At 42.2% G+C, this 24,502-nt stretch overlaps 1 protein-coding gene across 5 annotated transcripts in view; it reads right to left on the reverse strand.

The window, feature by feature from the left end:
• The window catches only part of ZNF462 (zinc finger protein 462), a 144,293-nt gene extending 125,570 nt beyond the window's left edge, over positions 1–18,723 (reverse strand). For 2 of the 5 annotated variants that reach the window (XM_081893597.1, XM_081893595.1), the window contains exon 1: positions 17,844–18,721. The gene's annotated coding sequence lies outside the window, so the exon portion shown is untranslated. Of the gene's footprint in view, positions 1–15,776; positions 16,148–17,843 lie in introns of all 5 variants that reach the window. The other 3 variants (XM_081893596.1, XM_081893599.1, XM_081893598.1) reach the window with 3 other exon arrangements.
• Between the last annotated feature and the right edge of the window lie 5,779 nt (positions 18,724–24,502).

Raw genomic sequence — 24,502 nt, forward strand, 5'->3', positions numbered from 1 at the left:
ATCAGAACATGAAACTCTAGGCGTTCATCTGTACTACATACTTATTTCAGATTTATTTTTATTCCACAGCTTCCCCAGTGAGTAGGGGATCGAAGATTTGAAGTTTGAATTATTTATTTATATTAGATGACTGGTATAAGTCAATGAAAGTACCATACCTGGAGGAGTTAGGCAAAAATCCAGAACTAAACTCATGTCCCATTAGACTCCAGTGATCTACATACAGGCTCCCTCAAGATCTAACCATTATTTTCTTCCTACTGCCACTATGCTAAGATAGCTGGACTTCACAAAAGTTTTGTAAATCTAGATTTATGCTCTTCCACGCTGATGCCAAAAGGAAACAGGAAGCAAATTACCAAACAAAACAAAGCGCTAAGCCACTGGAAACTGCAAGCCACGCTAGCAACCGTAGATCCCATGTTTAATTTGTTTGAGGCGGGACTTCTGTTGGGAATGGGAATTCACACTACTTCCAGTACAGGCCAGTTCACTAAGGAGACTCCATAACGCCTCTTTTGTCTCCCTTACTGTTGAAAAACGTACTTCACAAGCTTCCTCACAACTGGGGCTTTTCTTTCTCCCGCTTTTAATTTTGTTACTCTGCAAAGCACTGTGCCCATTGGTGGAGCGACACAAATGACGAGGATGCAAAAATATGCAAACTGCCTTTCCCCATCATCAAATTACTTCACTGGAGACAATAAGCAGCCTGTTGCACATTTTTTAAAACTACCATAAGATGAGGCATTGTAGACTTTACCTTCGTCTGTCCTTCTTTCCTGAAGAGTTGGAATTTGCCTCTACAAAACCTTGATCAATATGTTATATCTCACCTTCAAAACCTGAAGCGCATGCACACACACACATACACACACACACACACACACACACAGAGGCAACCCATGTCTGTATATGGTAACAGAACCTCCAAAGTACCATTGCATGATCTGAAACATCATCCACCATGCTAAAAATAGTCAACCCACCCCTTGAAGTCTCAAGAGACCATCTGATATTGCAGTATAGCATTAGCAAAGCTAAGTAGACATGAATGCTTAAAATAAACATCTCCACGGTGAAGACCAGAAGGCTGTCACACCCTTATTTTGCCCTCTATGAAGTGGCTTGAGAGCTATACCTGAAGGAACATCCAGAAAGCTATTTTAGCTCAAGAACAGCAAACGCCCAACTTCTTTTTTTTATAATATGCGGTAGAGATTAAGAACAACTAGGGTAGGGTTGTCATATTTTTCTTAAGACATGGGCTACTGGCTTCTGAGAGTTAAATGAGAGAAGGTTTACAGCCACTGTTGAAATGAGATACCACGGATGTTCCTACTGAGATTCCATTTGCTTAAGGGATTTTTTTTCTCCTGTTACTATTAACACAGGGTCAACTTGATGAAGCTGGTTGGGCAGCCATATCCAGGGATGAAGAGCAGAAATACTTCTTTTTTAAATAAACACCAAAAGCTTCTTTTAAGTTTTGGAATTCAATTGTGAAGATGATGATTAGGGTGACTTTAAGGAGGGGTAGAAACATTCATGGAGGACACGGTATCAATAGCTAGTAAGCTATGACTGCTATATAGAATTTCCATATGCAGAGGAAGTATCTCTTTACATAGATGATGGGACAAGCAGAGGCAGATGTAGTCCATCACCTCCATGCTCAGCTTATTAAGCTTCCCGAGGAATCTAGCTGTCTATAGGTATCATCACTACTATTCTTATTAATTCTGCTCAAACTGTGCAGCTGTCTCTCTGTGTGTAGAATAAAGCCAGCTTCAAACCATGGTTCAATATCCTGGCTTTGTTCCACCGCTGGCAAGTATAGTGTCCTTGCTTGGACTACATGGAAAACTATGCTTAATTAGGGACTTTAGGTTTGATTGCTCACACCACAAACAAAGGAGAAAAGGGACTGACTGTAAGAGTTGGAAAATGGTTCATTTTTGTCTTGGCTTAATAAACCTAGATGGGATCATCCAAAACCACGCCTCTGGTTAAGGAAAACAAACCGTGGTTAAAGGTTATGTCTGCGCAAGGTCACTGAGTTAAAACATGTTTTTCTATTTAGAAGCAAAAAAAAAATCAGTTGGGGCGGGAGGAAATCACGCTTTTGAGATAAAACAATAAGTCATGTCATGTATTATTGCACAAAGCTACAAATATTATGACTGTCAACCGAACAGCATAGGCAACTAGCTACGGCAATTTTAAGTCTCACTGGCTTCAAAGGGAGCAGTGCTGCACTTTATTCTCCCACAGAAATCAATGTGACTTAAAGACTATGAGAATATTGCTTTTCCCATCTCACTGAGAAGCACTGCCCTGCTTTTTCACTGCTGGGCTCTGCTTCTGAAAAAGTTCAGAGACACAAGTCGTCAAGTCAAGGATCTCTTCCTCGTTGTCATTCCCAAGTATAAATAAGGACCCAAATAAAAAGTCATTAAATTGCTCAGCAATTTAAGATACAGGGTTGATTCCAGCCAAGTCATCATCATAGCATGATGACTGGCATTAACAGACGTACGTTAGCCATGTACACTAATGTCAGTGCGACTACTCCAAGTATGACTTAGTTGGAGGACTACAATCCATTATCTGGTAGTACACTGTATGTTCAAAGGCTCTATTTAGATGCAAAGCAATATGTTTTGATTCTTCAGAAGAGACTGGGATTATAAAATGAGTGGGAACTCTTAGGAGTTTGTATACTGCTTGTTCATTAAAAACCTTTACGTGGTTTCCAGAGAATAAAATATGCATTTAAATTATCAGAGTTAATGATAAGTTAACCTAATCAATTTCAAAATCTAAATCAAATCAGTAGTTAAAATATACATTAAAATATAAAATTATGTATTAAAATACATATCAACTTTACATATCTGGGTAGGCACCCTTAAAAAAACAAAACTTTTAGCAAGTGAAGATAGACCAAACACTAAGTGATACTTATAAAACTTAAATCGGTTATTTGACATTGACTTTAATCAACGTCTCCCCAAATCAACCTGCTACTCTAGAGTTCAAGCTCTGAATGGCATTCTTTACAAAATCCAAGCTTATTATTTCAGATATGGTCCCGTTCTATACAAAAGTGTAAGAGGCAATAAAATCCTATTCATGTTTCGTCCCACTGTCCTCAGTGGGGTTGACTCCCCTGTCGGCATGCCTAGGATTTCTTCCCAAGAGATCTTAAAAACTCTCTTTCTAAACCATGGAGTCAATAAACATCATCAAAATAAACAGCAAGTGCGAGAAAACCATTTTCAATAGTGGCTTTAAAAAGGAGGAAACCAGCAGCATGCTTTGCCATTAATCAAAATCGTGAAAATCTTGTTTGTCTGAATCCATTATGGCCCAATCCAATGGAACTGTGGAATATTTGGTTCAAATCAGTGTTCAGTGATGAATTCTGACCTAGTGCCCCTGAATTAGGTACCACTTTCTGAACCTTGTTTTCCCTCCTATTAAATACAGAAATAACCAACACGAATGATTTTGCAAGAAAGATAGCATTGTCATTGCTGTAGAAACAAAACCCATCTTGCCCATTGAGGAAGTAAACTGAGCCCTCTTCCCTATACTGTACCTCCAAAAGAACACACAGCAATACAAGGAAAGAGAAATAAAAATCTGGAATGCCAATCTCTTGGGCATGTTAGTAGGTAGGTATATATTATTCCTGGAGTAACAAATCCATTATCTCCACAACCAAGAATATGTAACCACAAGACTACATATTTTTCCAAGAAGAGGCACAAGACATTATTTCACAAATTACTACACAGTAGGTAAAGATAACCTGATTGATTGCACCAATTTTCACCAAACTGGTTATGAGTTTCTGTATTTAAAACACTTGGGATGGAAATCTCGATGGGAGGAGATCGAAGTATGGAGTGCCTTGTCTGCATGTCTACATTGTTTTTTTATGCATAGAGCAAAGACATTTAACCTACTGAGAGAAGATATGCTAAAGTACCGGGCTTGGATCCAGACTTGCTCTTCCACAAACAGAAGGGTTCCTTCTCTTCACAGAATCATAGAACTGTAGAGTTGGAAGCGACCCTAAGGGTCACCCAATCCAACCGCCTCCAATGCAGGAATATGCAGCCGTCCCATATGGGGATTGAAACTGCCACCATGGCATTATCAACACCATGCTCTAACCAACTGAGCTATCCAGAAAAGTCAGAGATCCTAAGCATCATCATCACTGAAGGAAGTTGGTGGGGAGGCAAAATTCACCAGTCCACCAGTGTAGACCAGATGGACCAATGGTCTGACTCAGAATAAGGCTGCTTCCTATGTTCCTATGTCCTCTGATCCTCCAGAGTAGCTCTTTGGGGACCACAGGGGCTGTAGGGAGGACGGCTGCAGAGCGAGTCAGCAAAAATCACCTCTCCCCTTCCTCCAGTGGGTGGCACCCCATGCTATCATTGCAACTGAAGCCTTCAGACCAGTGTGTGTGTGTGTGTGTGTGTGTGAATGCACACACTCCTCAGGGTCACTAGACAGAACCAGCCTTCTGAATGGTGGCCCCTCCAATGCCAAACTCAGAGGCAAATGAACAGCATCCATAGCCATGGAACTGAGCAGAAGGCCATTTTGCACTCTCCAGATCCTTGCAAAAGAGGTCCTCTGGAGCGAGGAGGGGGATTTGCTGACCAGGGATCAATTGCATTAAAACTTGAAAATCCTCTTTACCAACTAGTGCTTCCATTTTTGTCGACGTTCCTAGATAAGAGGGAATAGTCCTGGGAAGTTTTATTTTCAATTGAAAACATAACTAGTTATGACACAGTATAACAACGTGAGGCTTAAATTCACATTTTAGCTTCTCCCATAACCTTCAGCCCTCAGTTATAGTTTGAATCTCTCCCCCCCCCCCTTGCTTGATGGGGCTGTTTTTCTCTTCTTCAGCCACCTGTCCAAAATATCATGGAACCAGACAGTGTTCACAAATGACATCGCTTTCCATTTTTAGTACTTGTTGACCAAAAGAAAGCCAAAGCAGGAAGAAAACCCTTCCCTCACGCTTTGTCATCTGAAGTCTACTGAATGGAGTAGAAGGTGGGTGTTTCTTCTGAAGTCTACTGCCTTTGGGGCTGCGTGTGTCTTTCTATAGAAAAAAAGCTTCATAAAAGACGGTCTTCTTTTTAGCGTGCCCCATCATTACCTACTCTGCTTCTCCTTCCTCAGCGCAGATACTTCTGTTAGCAGAGACTTTCCACTACACATTGCTTATGGAATGTCTTAACCTACTTTTGTGCTTGCTCAACAGCTCTGCCTGCTTTCCGCTTCTGTGTGTCTCCTGTTTCCTTTTCCTGACAGTGATCCTTGCATCCTTTGAAAGCCAACCCTGCTGTGGTGACATCAGCTGAGCTTCCACGTTTTAGGCTCTTTCCAACGCATTCCATTAATATGAGCCACGGGGTGGTTTTAACATCACATATCTTAATTTCCTAGACAGCTTTAGATGCTTCGGGTGTCAGAAGGCTTTACGAGATGTCAGATGGTTTCACAAGAATGTTGTGCCACAGGTCATTCCTTTCCCTTGATAATTACTAAGTAATTAACTGCAATGTAAAGTAGTAAGGAGAGAGGAATAGACAAAAGGCTCAACAGGGTGGAGTATATAGCAACCATCCTCCAAATATTCAAGTCAGGAGTCCTACAGGCCAGTCTAAACCATATTTAAAAAACAACAAAGCCCTCATAATCTGCAAAGAATGATTTCAAGCACATATAGGTTCATAGAATTGTAGAGTTTGAAGGAACCTGGAGGATCATCTAGTCCAGTGGTTTTCAACCAGTGTGCAAAAGGAAACAGTCCAAATTCCCTAACTTTGCCCTGACTATGTAGCGCACTGGTTTTCAACCAGTGTGCTGACGCACCCTGGGGTACCTTGAATGAAGGTCAACACTGGCCTCTTTCCCTCCTTCCTTACCTCCTTCCTCTGATGCCGTCTCACATCTCTGCCTCCCAAAGGCTGTTTAATGCAGCAGCCCAGGCTATAAGCTCTGCAGGTCAATTTTGCCTCTGAGAGGCACCTCTCTTTGGGGCAGAGGGGGCAGCTCAGAAATCAGGGGCAGCAGCTACCCAGAGGACTCCCGGGGAGAGGGGAGAGGAGAGGAGGCTGAGGGAACACTCCACAAGTGAGGGTGTTCAAAAAAGGGTGAGAGGCTGACAGCTCTGCAGGCAAGGGGTGACATAACTGGGCTCCTGAGCCCCACAGGGGTGCTGGAGCAAGAATGCAGTTGATCAAGGGAGCCATGGACTCAACAAGGTTGAAAACCTCTGATCTAGGCCAACCCCCCACAATGCTGGAATACGCAGCTGTCCCATACATTGAGCCTGCAACCTTGACATTATGAGCATGATGCTCTAACCAACCAAGCTATCTAAAAGGACTTAGCATTATTTAAAGAAACAAGTCTTCTTTGTCCAGGAATGTCCAAAGTCCCTTTTGGGGCCTAATCCAGCCCCTGTGGCAGTTTATTTCCTGGGGTAAAATCCTTAAATAAAAAAAGCCAAACAACTCCAACTCTTAAAAAAGGTCAAAAACTTCAGTCCTAAAAAATGCGCACCAACTTTGGGGTAAAATCATAAAAAAGCTCACCAACTTCAACCTTAAAAAAGGTCAACAACTTTGGTCGGCCCTCACTCACAGCCCTTCACTTCATCAAATCTGGCCCTCTTTGAAAAAAGTTTGGACACCACTGTCTTTGGCTAATGCTGTCCATTTCACCTCCATACCTTGTGATGGCTGGCTCATGGGAGCTGTGAATTAGGAAATCTGTGGTTCAAATCTCATCTCAGCCATTAACTTCCCAGATGGCCTTAAATGGCAACTTGCCTCTCACCCTTCCTTCCAAAGCCCCATTACAATGTGGAGGTAATAATACTAAGGTACATTACAAGGCTGCTGTAGGAATTGTTGAGCTGGTGTATGTGAATCACTCTGAGTAACAGGGCAAAATACAAATGCAAACAGCTTTATGATAGCTGTCAAGATATGCCAATGCTTGCAGTGCCTCCACAGTCATTACTCTCAGGAGGCAATTCTACCGAACACTCACTGGTGAAGCTGCATAGAATTAACTAAATGCTTAAAACAATTCACTGTTTACCCAGTCTGCACAAGTTTAACTCCCAGTAAAAATAAATAAATTACCTCACCATACCTTGTCAGTGAATATTGTATCAGCAGCAATGCATTTGACTTCCCCCTAATCAAAAACAATAGCTTTGTTCCTTTGCTAATCACTTGTACATGCCAGCACAAAACAATGTCGCTTTTCAGAACATTTATGACTTCCTCCAGAGGTTTTTCTGTTCTTTCCACCGATGACCAACTTGGGACATCAGAACTCACCAGATCATTTAATAAAAACCTTTCCTGCAACACAATCTGTGCTTTCAACTAATTCTGCAGTCACGTACCCACACACATCTCAAAGCAAGGTTGGGTTGGTTAACCAGAGGAAAAGCAAAGTCAGTAGAAGCAGAACGGTTCCTTTTTGCCAATAAATACCAGATAAAAATTTGGCAGCACCTGGCAAAATGCAACTGCTGAAGCTAAGGTGAAGTGATTTTGAGTACTCCCTGGAAGGAAGACCACCTGGAGCCATATATACAGAGCATGTAGGCTTTAAACAGATATGCCAGACATTTTTTTGAAGACTATTTTCAGGATAGTTATAATGCTGGCAATATACTTTATATAATATGTACAATGTACATACCTTTGGCATTTACATACACCCAGCCAAGCAACTCCAAAGTTACTGATAGTTGCTACGATTACTGCAGTGAATAGAATTGCTGGAGGGGAAATTGAGAAGGTCTACAAGACCACTGAATGCAACTTCCTCCCAAAACCTCACCTCTAAGGTTGAGTCTATGCAATCCTACCCAAGCAGAGAGAAACCAAACCCTTTCACTATTACTCTACTTAAACAGGACTCATGCTAGCAAGGGCCAACTGTGTCATTTCAAGAAAATCAGCACTCCCAATCAGCTGATTCCGTGGTTGGCACCACATAGTCCTAAGCCAAGTGCTTGAGTTAATTCAACATTACTCTGGCCATGCAGAAGGAGCTCCTCATGGCTAAGCTAGCACTGAAAGGACCCAAAAAGCATGCCAGCCACTCACTTTATGGGAAAGGCAATACTACACAACTAAAAGCAAAGCTGCTCACATCACCAGTGTGAAGGGGTACACACCCAATTTATCACTGGTATTACACCATGTATTTCCTGAGGTCATGCAATTCTTCCTCACCTGAATACCTTTTGTTACTGAGCAACATTCCAACTGGTTTTCTCCTCAAGAACAAAAGGTGGCTAATGAAAGAAAAAGATGAGTGCTGTTCTTGTATTTGGTCCTACATTCAGGCCATTATCTGGCTAAAATTAATTATTACTTTAAGTCCCATCAAGTATAGTAAGACTTGCTGGTCACTTTTGACTTAATTGTGTCGTAGATTCCAACAAGACTTGGTCACAAGCCACTTTCACCCGACTAGGGTCATGCAGTTCAGAGTTTTACTATCCAGGGATCATGATTTGGGGAGGTGAGTAAAGTATACACTTAATGCAACCTAAATAATCCTCAGGGCTAGCCAGGTTGAGATGACAGAACTAACCAGTCAGAATTAACCACTGTTACTTTTTATCTGTAGAATATTCTACAGTGTCAAGAACTTTGTTGCGTAAGCGGGAACTGCATCATGGAATCATCTGATAGCAATGGCAAGAATAAAAAGCCCCCTTGATTCCAAAGTGTTGCAGGACTCTTGTCTATCTCTCTCTCTGCACTCAATGCAACTTTCCAACTACAGCGGTACCTCAGGTTACATACGCTTCAGGTTACAGACTCCGCTAACCCAGAAATAGTGCTTCAGGATGAGAACAGATATCATGCTCTGGCGGCGCGGCGGCAGCAGGAGGCCCCATTAGCTAAAGTGGTGCTTCAGGTTAAGAGGTACCACTGTACAACCCACCACCACCCACAAGAATGTTCTGCTCTCTCTTAAGCTGGTTACACCATGTGGTCTACTTCTTCTTAAAGGTAAAGGACCCCTGACAGTTAAGTCAAGTTGAGAACGACTCTGGGGTTGCGGTGCTCATCTCACTTTACTGGCCGAGGGAGCCGGCATTTGTCCGCAGACAGTTTTTCCAGGTCATGTGGCCAGCATGACTAAGCCGCTTCTTGTGAAACCAGAGCAGCACACGGAAACACTGTTTACCTTCCCGCCGGAGCGGTACCTATTTATCTACTTACACTTTGACGTGCTATCGAACTGCTAGGTTGGCAGGAGCTGGGACCGAGCAACACGGGCTCACCCTGTCGCGGGGATTCAAACCGCCAACCTTCCAATTGACAAGCCCTAGGCTCAGTAGTTTAGACCACAGCGCCACCAACGTCCCTCTACTTCTTCTTAATGAGATAGCAAAAAGTGTTGAGCATGGTGACTGAAGACGCCAAGGTTGCAAGTTCGATCCCCGTATGGCACAGCATTGCAGGGGGTAGGACTAGATGATCCTCAGGGATCCCTTCCAATTCTAAAATTCTATGATTCTAATTAAAAGAGGAACAACGAACAAGTGCCCAAGAGTCAAGTCCACCAGCCAGTCCACTCCACTTGCTGTGGACTGGAGAGCCCTTGATGTGAACAGGCACGGTGCTCTATAAAACTACTAGTCTTTCAGTAAGGAGCCATTATGTAATTAGCCAAATCCTGTCCTTTGCTATTATTTAAAAAATAACAATGCTCTAACCACTTGACCAACCTTTGACATAACGACTGGTCTACCAATCTATCAAGTTTATTACCAGCTCATCCTGCATAGATCCAACTGAAACTGTAAACATCCAGGCGCCTTGGCCCACCATTTTTCCATTTTCAGATAAGAGCACGCAATGCAGTTTTTAAAGTCTATTTGTCATAGTGCTACATCAATTGTCACCAAGTTCTACCATTTCCTAATTCCGTACTCTCTTGAAGGAAAAAAAGGAAGCAGAAGAATGCCTCGAAGATGACACCAACAGATGAAGTCAAGAAATAATTCAGATGCATCTCTGAAATTCTGTTCCCTTCAACCAAGAAGATAGTTTAACTTAAGATAATTATCTTCTCTGTGCCTTCCCCCTCCTCTTTCTTCTCTCAGCACTGGCATACAAACCATGCTATTTTAGCTTCTTTCCTGTTCTCCCAGTTCTTCTGGAACATTTTATTTTCAACAGTCAACTCATCTGGAATACTGCCATAGTGAAGTTCATCTATTACAATGTTAACTGTATCTCTCCCAGCAGAAGCTATCACCTTTACATTCAAGAATTTATTATCACTGCTCTAAATATTTGTATATAAAAGAAAAACATGGACAGAAAAGACATGAGCCTGCTCTACAGACACTTTCACACCAACATCTTCACCCAGAATTGCATATTCTTTTCCTGGTTATAAAAAGAAGAAAGAGAGATGCTTAACACTTTTAAGATTTCCTAAACTTCAAAAGAAACATAGACTGGTTAGGGGAAGGCATATACAGAGATGATGATGATGATGATGATGATGATGATGATAGATGTAAGGACAGATTTTTTAAAAAAACCGGTAACATTGTGAACTCTTGTTATCAGAAAAGTGCAAGTCTGAAAGGAGGAAAGATCAAACGTGTCAATGCAACAAACAAACAAAACCTAAGAATTGGCTTCCTCGATCAGATCATAGCCTCAAGGAGCACATCTGTCTGTTCCCAATAGTATCCAGGCAGATACTGTACACTGGGAACCCATAGAGAAACTTCCTTCCCCATATCTTACCCTGCACCTGATAATCAGAGTGTCTCCCCTTCTGCTATGGATAAGGTTAACTTAGTTAATTAATTTCTTATCCACACTTTACTACAAGGTCCCAAGGTGGGTCGCAACAATAAAATATGCCATTATGAAAATAGCCGTTCATGGATCTATGGTCTATAAACTTGCCTAAATCTTCAGTCACCTATGCTTGTGGCTCCTGTATTTCTCGTAGCCAAAGACTTCATGAGTGCTATCATGAGCTTCAACATTCAAGGTAGCATTCTGTATTCCACCTTACTATATTTCTTATGAAAGTGGGGATTATACATTTATAAATAAATTAAGTAATATCCACCCATGGTTCGGATATTTACGGTAAGTACTGGCTGTGCCGAATATTTTGGGGTTCAGTAAGTGACAAATACCTTTTTTTAAGTGCCTGTTGCAACACTGGTGTGCCACGTGAACTTTCTTTTACTCGTATTAAAAAATAGCCTCCGTGAACTAGTCTATTCATCAACTAGTACACTGTTGCGATGACTCCATAATTACTCATTGCAAGAATAAAAGGGTTTCTTTAGTTCGCCTAAGCCAGTGGTGGCCAAACTTGGCCCTCCAGCTGTTTTTGGACTACAACTCCCATCATCCCTAGCTAACAGGACCAGCGGCCAGGGACGATGGGAATTGTAGTCCCAAAACAGCTGGAGGGCCAAGTTTGGCCACCACTGGTCTAAGCTATGCCCCAACTTAATGCAACAAGAGGGGCTGCCATGGGTGTTGAAACATTAAGCCACCCTGTTGGGTGCATGCACTAACCTGTGTCTCTTGCAAGGCCCTTAAAAGCATTGATTCTCATACACACAACATTCTGCCAATATAATGGCAGTGACATTTTTCCAGGGATGGAATAAGGATGCGCCAGGATTCCCGGATGCAGCTTGCGCTCCAACTGGGAAGTGACAGAGGACCTCCCCAAAAATACCATTCCCTAGAAAATATGGTAGCTGTGCTACCCCACAGTTGCAAGGTGAATGCCTACCCCTTGGTTAAAATGACATAGGTGTCCATTTTAGTACAAGAGTGAAACATGCCTCAAAGTTATATACAAAAATATAACAACCCTCTTGGATTCATACAATTGTAGAGTTGTAAGGGACACTAATCTAGTCCAACCCCCTTTCAATGCAGGAATGAATGAAGTCTGCTCCTACTATCAAAAATCTGGTAAACATATGACCTGACCCATCTTCTTTTCCTTGTAGAAATCACCACCGTAGGAGTTATCTAGTGCAATTCACTTCTGTTACTTGAAATATGACGCATCCCTATTAAAATAAAAGACAGCCATCTAATTTGAGGAAAGTGCTGCAAGCATCCAAATACAATAGCTTTCTAGCCACGGTTATTGTTATAATACTCACTGAGAAAGAAGCAGGCGGTCAAAAGACAAATTAGTACTACCTCAAGAACCTGATACAATCAGTACCTATTAAGCATGGTTTTCTTGATTTGTCAGCAGAAGATAAGGATCCTCTATTCCTTCAAGATTGCTCTTTGCAACCTCTTAAAGCCTGGTGAACTCTTGGTTACAGCTTAGCTAACTAGAGATAGACTTGCCCTCCTACTTCCTCCCAGCCTCAACAATGAGTGTTAACCAGCATTGTGCTTGAACTTCTGTCTTTACATAGACATTCATCAATACCCACAAATTTCATTCTCTTTGTGTTTTCTCTCAGTTTTAATGACAGACCTATGTTCTTCAGCTTCATTGGAGAAATTAGCTACATTACAGGGAAGATTAGTAGAGTCTTAAATCTGGTGCAATTCTAAGTGTGTAATATTGAATATAATCCATAGAAACATTGCAGAAGTTGCTTTTAGCTTACCTCCACTATTCCCACACCCAAGAATATATATTTCAAGAATATTCTCTTTGACTAGCCTTTCTCAAAACTTAGATTTGGATTATTATAAGACTTCAGTACTTCCTTTCTAGCAATAAAATTATTTTCATGAAATGTGTATTTCTTTCTACCATTAATTGTCACCATAAAATTCCATCTGGCTAACTGATATTGGAACACAACTTGTCTCCATATATAATTGTGATAGTTATTTCATTTTCAACCCTCCTAAGTTCCTAAAAACCACCCCACTAATATATCAGGGTCACATACCCCATTAATATATCGGGGTCACATACACCACCATTTAGGGTATTTAATAAATAAATAAATGGTATTTGGCAATATAAAATATAAATATGAAATCATATTAAGTATTATGGCTTACAGTACAGAGAAAATGCAGGAAGCACAAAGAAGTATACATTTCCTACAAAAGAGATGGAAAATTCCTATCAAGGATGACATCTAGATTCAGCAGCGATAGTTCCTTTGAACTCTAATTGACACTCATATATTTTTCCTGCAATTCAAAATCCACCCAAGGATCTGAACAAACAACAACAAATGTTTAACACCTCCTTAACAGCTACATCAACACCAAATTAGTAGGGGGTTTTGTATTTTTTTAAAAAGCACTTTAGGGGTCATTTAGACATCCCTTACCTTGAACTCACTTTTACTGACCTCCTATTTTAATGAAACACTTAAATTACAAACAATCTCAGCCTCAAGCCAGGCTTCGAGAAAACGTTGAGTGATATACCTGGTATTGTAGGAGAATATGTGAAGTGTGAAATATCACAGGTTGTAGGAGAAAGTTCTCCATTTTTTACATCCCTTTGGGTCACCGAGGTCCCCCAAAGCATAGAGAATTAAAAAGAAAAGCAAATCTGAGGAGCTTTTGACTACTGTTGACGTTGATCATTGAATATCAAGCTAAATCTTCAAAAGACCTACATTTTCTTCCACTAGTTTCTGTGTTCATCATCTCATTATGAACATGGCAAATTCTTCACCTTGTGGAACATTCATGCATAGGATAACAACTGAATGATATCTCCGATTTCCACGGGAAAGGGCGATAAACTACTTCCCTCCCCCTCATCTCCTCAAGAAAACTCAACTACAAAAGCCCAAAAGAGAAAGGAATCCGAAAATAAAATTACCTCACTGAAGAAACAAGTAGATAAGCAACCAGTATGTTATGGGTGCATGAGCAATTTTCTCAAAGCAAGCTCAAACCACCAGATCAGCTGACACCATCTCAAGCACAATGGATTGCAGTTCACATATTCCATGCAAGTGAAGAGGGACCATCAAGTATCTGAAGAAGTGTGCATGCACCCGAAAGCTCATATCAGTAACAAACTTAGTTGGTCACTAAGGTGCTACTGGAAGGAATTTTTTTATTTTATTTCATCAAGTACTGAGACACACATGTGCAAAATAGCTCTTAAAAACTCTTTTCTATTTTCTGAGCAAGAAGTATGATTGCGGTGTTAATGCAAAGTGGAACAGCACAGCTTTTGATGGAAGTTGTCCTAGTCAAAGTGGTTTTTATTAGCAAGAAGAGTCTTGGGCCTTTGTTTGTTTGTTTGTTTTGCAACACCCGTCACCAACCACTGATGATGAAACCATCTTCAAGCTAAGTTTAAAACAAGTCTCTTGCAAAAGACCATTTACCCTAACTCTACCAATTGCCCTGTATATTTAATTCTGCCTGTGCTATCTTTACCTTCATATATCAGAGAGAAACTATCCATAACTCTCAATCAGGTAAACCAAGTTCTTATGAACAGATATTGTGCATATGAACAGATTCATCAAGCGAAGAAAACAATAGCCGTGTCTACCAAAACAAATGAAAAATGGAACTTGTTGGCATCAGCGAGCAATGGAATGGGCCTACCAGAACATCATTAAAGAGTATGCAATGAATGTCTCGCACTGAAACATTGTGCTTTGTTCACCAGCTAGAAAGAACTCAGAAGTTTGAGGAAAGAAATGTACAACCACAATCAAAAGTTAAGTAGTAAAATCAAATATTCCCCATGAATTTTTTTAATAGGGCTAGTGTTTTATCAGTAACGTAGATAACACAGATAAAACCACCAAGGACTATAATCTAAAATTTAACATTTTCAGAAATTACAATTTTGTTGATTGCATATAATTCAAGGTGGGAGTTTCCTTATCTTATGGTGACTTGTAGCTATCTGTGGCATACACACATATATCTACATTTCTATCGCTTAAGTTTGTTTTTGCAGTTTTACTATGGAAACCCAAACTCCTCTCAGCATTTCAAACATTTTGGCTACCTCACTTTCATTATTTCACACTCTGCTTACCAACTTCTCAAAGAGAGAATTAATTACACTCTTAATATTCATGGTCATTGTTTTGAGGCAGCACTGTAAAGTGTTAGGCTGGAGCTACTGTTGATGACTCTGCAGATTTAATTTTTCATCAACTTTAGATGACCCTGGAGTATTCCTAATTAGAAGCTGGAAACAAAGGTGAGAAGAAGAAAAATACCATCTTTTTCTGAATTTCCATCATATTGTTGAAATATTAGCATTCCATAATTACATCTAAAAATAGAATTCATGTTCCAGACAAATGTTAGCATTTTAAAATCTCGCTGATTTCAATGGAAAAGAGTTAAGTGCATGCTTGCTACAGCCCTGCACACAACTTACCTGGGTGTAAGCTCCACTGAACTCAATAGGGCTTACTTCTGTGTAGATATGTATAGGATCACACTGTAACTCTTCCATGGAAATCAATGGAACTTCAATGTACTTAGGTTTGGCTGGATCATGATGATAATTCTAATGAAACTCCAACATTTCTAAGCTCCATAATTGATGTTTAGGGTCAGGTTTAGGAAGGAGGGGACAATGAGAGAAATTCCTCCATGAATTACAAAGCCTTTAAGATGCCTTATGGAATTTTAGAGATACTCATAATTGCATGATTCATTTTTTAAAATCAAAAATCAAAAATCAAAGTACATACGCAGTTCCAAATTATTTACCAAAATTGCAATACTTCCAGAAGATACCATCAATTGGAATGTCCACTGCGAGGCTAACACAAAATTTGCTTGATTGACATTGATTTCATGTCATTCTGCAGAAGAACACTGCCAGGCTCATCAGATATTTAACTATTCCATTTTCCCCACACACACAAAATAAAAGCACGTCTTTGGTCAACTGAAGCAGCCTCTTGAAGGCCATGAAGTTCAACCCAAAAGTTACATCTAAAAGGGGTTGGTTTCAAAAATGAAACTATAAAAGAAGCAGGGGGGAAATATGTCCTTTTGAGCACAGGTCTCTCACTCTCTGTCTGTCTCTGGAGAATCTATGAAAAGAATCTATGAAACTTCCTCAAATCGTCCATTTCCTGGAGTCAGAAAGAGAAGAGACATCAAAAAACATTGCTCACTGGAGGGGAAAAAATGTCAAGCCAGGCTTTGCCAACAAAGCTTCAGAAAAAAATGGAGAAACATCCATAATTGCATGAGCACTTCCCATCTCAGCTTTGTCTACTGGAAAAGCCTGCCCTTGCTCTCCCTCTCCTCCATTTTCTGGTGGAGCTAGAGAACATGACATGGCTTACCTGACTCAGATCACAGCCCTCTGTCCAACTATTCACTTCCTCTTAGACATGCAAGTAGCTTCATGAGACAAGCAGGCATGCACACAAAAGCATCAGCCGAAAGCAACCCCGTATCTCGCCACCTTTCCCCCCCTTCCTAGAAGGTCCTTCCCAAAAAACCAAGAGGAGCAAACTTTCTCTGGGTTGGAAAAAAGAAAGGCTGAGAATCTCATCACAACAGAGGATTGCAAGCTGAGATCTCTCCAGATCTCCAGAGCCAGGATCTCCCCTTTCCTTTCCACACACACACACCCTCATGCAGAAGTAGAAACTATAAAGCTCAGGGAAGAAAGAGGGTGACTCCAAGAGAGGAGAAGAGAAACGCCTGGAGATTGTGTGTGTGTGTCCCCGCGCGAAAGAGGAGTAGCTTTGTGTTTTGGAGTCTGGACTGGAACCAAAGCAGACAGCTTGCAAATGGAGGACAAGGAGATAAAGAAAGAGGGGGGGAGGAGGAGGGAAATGAAAGGGGGGAAAGCTCAGCTGCTTCTCATTCCCTGGAAAGCCATGGACACCAGGGAACCGAGCAAGAAGTGAGGCTCTCTGTTGAAACACCCCCCTCTCTCTTTCTCTCTCTCTTTCCCCTTTCTTCTCTTCTCAAAGCAAAGAGCAAAAACTGTGTTGTAATGGCTTCTCTCCAGCTTCCACCGCTGTCCTATTCCAAGGCAACCCTTTTCAGAAAGGAAGGACCCTCGCCACCAGCTCAACTTGAGGAAAGGCGGGAGAGAGAGAGAGAGCCTTGGTTGTGTATGCCTGGGGTGTGTGTGTGTAATGGGGGGGGGAGAGATAAGAAGGTCCAGTCTACCTGCCTGAGAGAGAGAGGGACCAGATTTTGGAAGGAGAGGAGGCGCAGAAAGAGAGAGAGAAAGAGAAAGCAAAGAAAGAAAGAAAAAAGGAAGGAAGGAAAGAAAGAAAGAGGTCACCGGTCGAGGCAGAGCTTTTTCCCTCTCCGCCCCCCCCCCCGGCCGCCTCTCTCTCTCTCTTCTCCCAGCGCCTGGGAGATCCAGTCACTTCCCCACACAGCCAAACCCCCAAGTGCCCCCACAACACACTTCTCGGCGGCGCTCCTCGCACTTCTCTCTCTCGCCCCACAGCCGCCTCAAATGCAACAACAACAACACAAAATTAATTAACTGCCTTCCTTCCTCCTCCTCCACCTCCCACCAGCTCCAACCACCACCACCTCCTCCTCCTCCCCCATTACAGGAGACACAGAGAGACCTCTCCTCGCTCAACAAAAACCACCGGGTCCGCCGCCGCCGCCACCACCTTGTGTTTTGTGTGCTCGAATTCCTCCAGCTCGCCCTGAATGAATGGATCTCCTCGCTTCTCCAAGCTTCCCCCCCCCCCAAGGTGGCTTTGGTGGGACAGCCAAAAAAGGAGAACCTCGCTTTGCTCTTTTCCCCTCCAAGACCCGAGATGGGCTTCAAAGGCCAGAACTTACAGGAAGGTCCCGGTTGCTGGTGGCGGCGGCGGCTGGGTCCTTTCCCCCTTCTGCTCCTGCCTCTGGCTCCTCTTCCTCTTCTTCTTGCAATTGTTGTGGAAGTTGCTCCTTTCTTTTTCTCTCTTTGCTGAGGTTCTCATGTGCTCCTTGCCAGGTCTCAGCAATGGAGGATCGCCATCTTTTTCCCTGCTTTTTTTCTCTCTCTCTCTCTCTCTCCTCTCCCTCCCCTCTCTCTCTCTCTCTCCCCCTCTCCCTCTCTCCTTCACTGGCTTGCTGCAGCTGCAGATGACCTGAGATCTCCGTCTCTCTCTCTCTCCCTCTCACTCAACCCTTCTGTGTGTCTCTCTCTGAATAATGAGCAACCAAGAGGGAGCGAGAGAGGGAGAGAGAGAGAGAGAAGACAATCTCCTTGCCTACCACACACAAAACGCAAGAGCACCAGGGGGTGCAAGAAGGCTTTCTAACAACAACAACAACAACAACGGGGGTGGTGGGGAGAGAGAGAGAAAGGGGGAAAGGCAGGAGGAGGAGGAGAAGGGGCAGGAGAGGTGGGGGTGGGAAGATCTTCAGAGATGGAGGAGGAGGTGGTGAAGATGAAGGCAGCAGCAGCAGAAGAAGAAGAAGGTGGCTCCAAACTTAAAGTCCTCTTGGGAGATGATTTCTGAGCAGCTCCCAGGCTTCCTGAGCGGGGCGAGGAGAAAGGGAGACCTGGAAGAGTCCTTCCAACCTGGTTGCCTCCAGAAACCTCCAGCCTTGGGAGAAGCCCCTCGCCCGCGGCTCTCCCTCTGCTGGGTCATCCTCGCCTTTTCCTACCAGCCATGGCAAGTCCTGCTAAATAAAAAGCCAAGCGCCACCCGGGTTTCCCCCCTGCACGCAAGATGCGCCTTCTTGTCACCTAAGCTGATCCCTGAGATACGTCCATCTAGGAGACACTTAAAATCTTGCCCTCTTGGTTGTTCTGTTGTTGTTTTTCTTCCCCTGAACAGGGTGAAGGAACATAAATGCAACTGGAGGTGGCAAAGTGTGGTGGGTTTTTTGGTATATATTTTTTAAAGGCATAGATCTACCACGTGGTTGATTTTAATTCTCCCCCCCCCCCTCTTTTAGCTTTGCATGTTGGAAGGGGGGCGGCGGAGACAGAAAGGACTCAAATTGTCCATTTCTTTCACGTATTCTGAAGTCTTCTGCCGGAAATAAAGACTCTTTGTCGTTTGAGTTCTTCCCCAAGCACATATATATATATATATATATATATATATATATATATATATATATATATATATATATATATATATATATATATATATATATATATATATATATATATATATATATTAATATATAAATACACACACAAAGAAAGGGAGCTTTGCAGCGCTGAAGAGCAAGCGCTCCTGCTACTTTAAAAAGCCTTGTGCAATGTTTGGGCTACCGCAGAACCCCACTTTAATTTTTAAAATAAAACTTTGGTGCCACCTTCTCTCCCCCCCCCCCCCGTTGTCTGCCTCTTCTGTGGTTGTCTCTGTGTACAGCAGTCTATGGAAAGTAACAATCAAGATTCCCAAATGATAAGGTGTCATCATCACCTTGAAGGCAAGGAAGAAGGCAAAGATGAAGTTATTATATCTCAGCATCTTCATTTCCCCAAGAAATCGTTCTGAACCTCTTCAGAGAATTTTTTTTTTAAGTGACTGGGGGTGGGGGATGTCTCCCATTCCCAGCCTTATATTCCCCCTCCATGCCAAATCTAATACCTTCCAGACTTTAATCTGGTACTGAGAGGGAGGGAGATGAAGTTAGCATTGGAAAATCAATAAACACTGTAGTGGAGAGGAAAGCAATTTGAATGGGAAGACGTGACAGTACTGAATCTTCTTGACTGTTTCTTTTAGACCTCAAACTGGATCAGAGAAGGAAGAGAACCTTAAAAGCTTCTTTTGAGCAGATTTTGGGATGGGGAACCCCTCTTCCTGGAATGAGAAACCTTGAGAAACCAGAGATCTTCATTAAAGTGTTAGAATTTAATTAAGACATGGAAGGTGATTCAACTCAAGCTTTAGAAACCAGTTGATGCCCAAAGTCAAGGAGCCAAAAACAAATGTGGAAATGGCAAAAGGATGAAGACTCTGATCAAATAAGTAACAAGGAGACAGCAAATTTCACTGCATTTTTCCATAGTTATATCCCTTGTGTTATTCTCAATTTTTAAATTAACTGTGCACCCATTTAAAGGGTATTTATAAAGAACACAGCTTCCCCCAAATAATCTGGGCAGGCTGATGCTTGTTAAGCAAACTTTGACTCTGTGAGGGGTAAAAATGACAGTTCCATTTATTCTTTTAGGGAAGCCATGTGCTTTGAACTGGTCTTGCTAGCTAGGGATGATGGGAGTTGTAGTTTAAAAACAGCTAGAGACATATGTTTGGGAAACACTGGATCAGGGTGGCCAGTGTGGTGCCTTCCAGTCATTCTTGCACTCCGATTCCCATCAGCCCCAGCCAGCATAGCCAGTAGTAAGGGATGATGGGAACTGGAGCTCAGCAACATCTGGAGAGGACCACATTGACTACCCATGGTGCAGATAATAATGGGTGTGGCTCAAGTTGGTTTGGTTTTTTTAAAAAATCAGTGGGATTTGTGTCGTCTTAAAAGACAGTAAGGGTTATCACATTCTTCCTACAGTCTATTATTTTGACTATTTACCTTTGTTTCCTAGTGTAGATTGGATATTGATCAGGCAGAGGTAGCATTTCTTAAAGCATTTTCCCCCCTCCTGGTTTTGTTCTGGTCTGGAATTGCAGCTGGTACAGAATCGTGAGACCAGGTTATTGAGTGGAGCAACTGGACACAAGCATATTACGCCCGTAAGATGTTGAAGGAGCTGCCAATCAGCTACCCAACAATCTTCAAGGTCCTCTTGTTAACATACTGAGCCCTAGATAACTTGGAACCAGGTTATCTGAAAGACCTTCTGCCCCTGTATAGACCTGTAAGATCACTGAGATTGTCTGGGGAAATGCTACTTCTGGCACTGCACTCCACAGAATATCATAGGACAGGGAGTGGAAAATTGGCATTTTCTGGTGTTCCTGTTCTGTGGAATGCCCTACATTGCTGTAGTTGCTTCAAACTTCTTATAAAAGGTTAATATTTTTGTCCAAGATTTCCCTGACCCATAAGAGTGGGCCCTGCGTCTTGTGCATCAATCCCCTGAATTGGTTTTATTTGCTTTTATATTTTTTATAACTGTTTTATTGGTTTCAAGCTTTACATTTGTTTTAAGGGACACTGTTTTTATATGGCACATATTCTACACTGCTTATAGATTTAAAATATATTAATGGGGTTTATAAATGCTTTGAAATATTAATTAAATAGCTTTCTATTAAAGGTGCCATCTGTGACACAAAAGCCTTTTGCATTTAGGTAATAATAATAATAATAATAATAATAATAATAATAATAATAATAATAATACAAAAGAAATACTGGGCACAATCCAACTGATAACAACAACAATAATAATAATAATAATAATAAATTTATTACTTATACCCCGGCCACTCTGGGCGGCTCCCAACAGAATATTATTAGTAATAATAATAATGATAATGATAAAGTGTTAAAACATCAAACATTAAAAACTTCCCTAAACAGGGCTGCCTTCAGATGTCTTCTAAAAGTCAGATAGTTGTTTATTTCCTTGACATCTTATGGGAGGGTGTTCCACAGGGCGGGCACCACTACCGAAAAGGCCCTCTGCCTGGTTCCCTGTAGCTTCACTTCTTGGAGCTGGACCTCAGTGTCAGGGCTGAATGATGGGGGTGTAGACACTCCTTCAGGTATACTGGGCAGAAGCCGTTCAGGGCTTTAAAGGTCAGTGCCAACATTTTGAATTGTGCTCGGAAACGTACTGGGAGCCAATGTAGGCCTTTGAGGACCGGTGTTATATGGTCTCAGCAGCCACTCCCAGTCACCAAGTCTAGCTGCCACTTTACCTTCTGGATTAGTTGTAGTTTCCGGGTCACCTTCAAAGGTAGCCCCACATAGAGCGCATTGCAGTAGTCCAAAAGCAGAAGATAACCAGAGCATGCACCACCCTGGCGAGACAGTCTGCAGGCAGGTAGGGTCTCAGCCTGCATACCAGATGGTGCTTTAAGACTCACTGGAGACCCCATGGAAAAGTTAGTCAGTGCTTAATTCTCTTCCATTGAAATAATCCCTGAGCAAAAGTGTTTAAGATTGCAGTCCTACTCTGAATGATCTGGAGTAAATTTCATTGAATTTACCGGAATATACTTCTGAACTAGGATTGCGCAATTAGGCTGCAAACCTAAAGGTACCCGTATTTTTTGCTCTATAAGACGCACCAGACCATAAGACGTACCCAGTTTTTGGAGAAGGAAAACAAGAAAAAATATATTCTGACTCTCAGAAGCCAGAACAACAAGAGGGATCGCTGTGCAGCGAAAGCAGCGATCCCTCTTGCTGTTCTGGGTTCTGGGATAGCTGTGCAGCCTGCATTCACTCCATAGGACGCACACACATTTCCTCTTAATTTTTAGGAGGGAAAAAGTGAGTCTTATAGAGCAAAAAATACGGTACATACTTAGCAGTAGATTCTAATAAATTCAGTGGGATGTTCTTCTCAGTAGACATTCTTCTTCTTGTTATTTATTTGATTAACTTGTTGTTGAAAACAAAATGTCTCTTGGCAGCATACATATACACCTTAAAAAAACACCATTCAAGTTTAACAATAAAATAACAACCCCCCCCCAAAAAAACCCCAATAAGCATGACTATCATAATCCCTCAAAAGAATGGAATAAAAGGGATGACTTAGTGTGGTCCCATAAGGATATTATTGTTGGTACCAGGTGGACATCATTGGAGGCAGCATTCCACAGAGAGGGGGCCTTAACCCAAAAGGCCCTCCCTCCCCCTTGTCACCCTACTTACATCTGGAGAAGGCCCTCACATGATGAATGCTGAGTTTGGATATGTTCAATGTTATGATATATGTTCAATGTTATGATAGGGTTTTCCATGCTTGGGTCTCCAGTTTTTTTGGACTACAACTCCCATCATTCCTAGCTAGCAGGACCAGTGGTCAGGGATGTTTGAAACTGTGGTCCGAAAACAACTGGAGACCCACGTTTGGGAAGCCCTGGTCTATTACATTCATGGGACAGTCTTGTAATTGCGATGGGACCTATATTATTCTTAGCATTATTCTTAGTATTATTAGCATCATTATCAACTGTTACGATATATTACGTGCACAAAACTGTGGTTGGGATCTGTGGTTGGGATCTATATTGTTGTTGTTACGCCTTGAGTGTGAAATTAAAATTAGCACCAAGTGTTGCTGAAATGGGAAAAAGAAGACTTTTGGGGGGAAAGCAATACTGCTGGGTTCAGAAAATAACTTTTGGGAGAGTGGTGGAGAATCCAGGAGAAATATCTATTGACTCTTGTGATTTCACACGGACAAATGAATTGGGCACCTCCTAAGATGCTGATAAAAGAGCCTTGGAGGTGGGAGGGGACTGCATTTTGCTGCTGCCAGGGCGTGCATGTGCTCTGGCAGCAATTTTCTATAAATCATCCCTTCTCGTGAAAGGAACGCCAGGACTTTACAAAAAGTCTGTGACGTACCTTCAGCACTCAAGCAGATAATGTGTCTCTCTTTGTCTTTTAATAATGAATCCTGGCTTTTCCTGTCAGCTACTGCTTCTTGGGAAACAAGAGCCGCAGCTCAGAAGAAGGAAGCCTGGAACGCCATGTCAGGCATGGGAAGCTTAAGCCTGATCAGTCCTGTAATCTTTAAAAAGGGTTGTGTGAGGTGGAACCACGCAAACTTCCTGGAGATGCTTTCTTAGCTGACCTCATTTCCATAGAAATGCCCACAGGGGTTTTGTCTTCCTGGTAACCCAGCTTGCATAATTACACACAGATTTTCTTAGGTAGCACAGTCATGACTGTTGTCCCTAAAAAATGCCACATAGCTGAAGGGCACTCCTTTATTTTAAAGTCTGATTAATCTCTCCAACACACCATAGCTCCACGCTCAGCATAATAATGGACGCATCTTAACTCCTCAGGCTGCCCAAGAACTCCATAGAATTTGGTAAGGGCACTCCATGGTGTATCTTATTTGTGAAAAGTTGACCTGGCAACAATGCTATTACTGCTACTCGGCGTCAGGTGGTGAGAATGCCAGGGTAAATTCTTGGCACAGAGCTCTTTCTTTCAGCGTTGGTTGCAGAAACGCTGCACAGAGGTGACTTGCATTTGAGAATGAATGGAGTTTGCCTAGGTCAGTTAAGCAGGCAAGAACATCCCTTTCAATCCATCACAGACTTTTGTCTCAATGCTCAGTTTCCCATGCACCCCTTCCTTAGGAACTCAAGGACATCGAAGGCCCCTCTTGAAGCCGGTGAGAGGGGAGATTGTGAATGCTGGCCATGCAACCTGCCCCATACATACTCAGGGGTATGCCTCCCAGTGGCCATACATCCCTTCACCAGTCTGGTGCCATCCAGATGTTTTGGACTACAACTCCTATTGGCTCCAGGCAAGTGCTGGCTGGAACTGATAGGAGCTGCAGTCTGAAACATCTGGAGGGCACCAGGTTGGTGAAGGCTGCCCTATGC

This window comes from Podarcis melisellensis (assembly GCF_964234715.1).
Source record: "Podarcis melisellensis genome assembly, chromosome: 17".
In the NCBI taxonomy this organism is placed as follows: Eukaryota; Metazoa; Chordata; class Lepidosauria; order Squamata; family Lacertidae; genus Podarcis; species Podarcis melisellensis.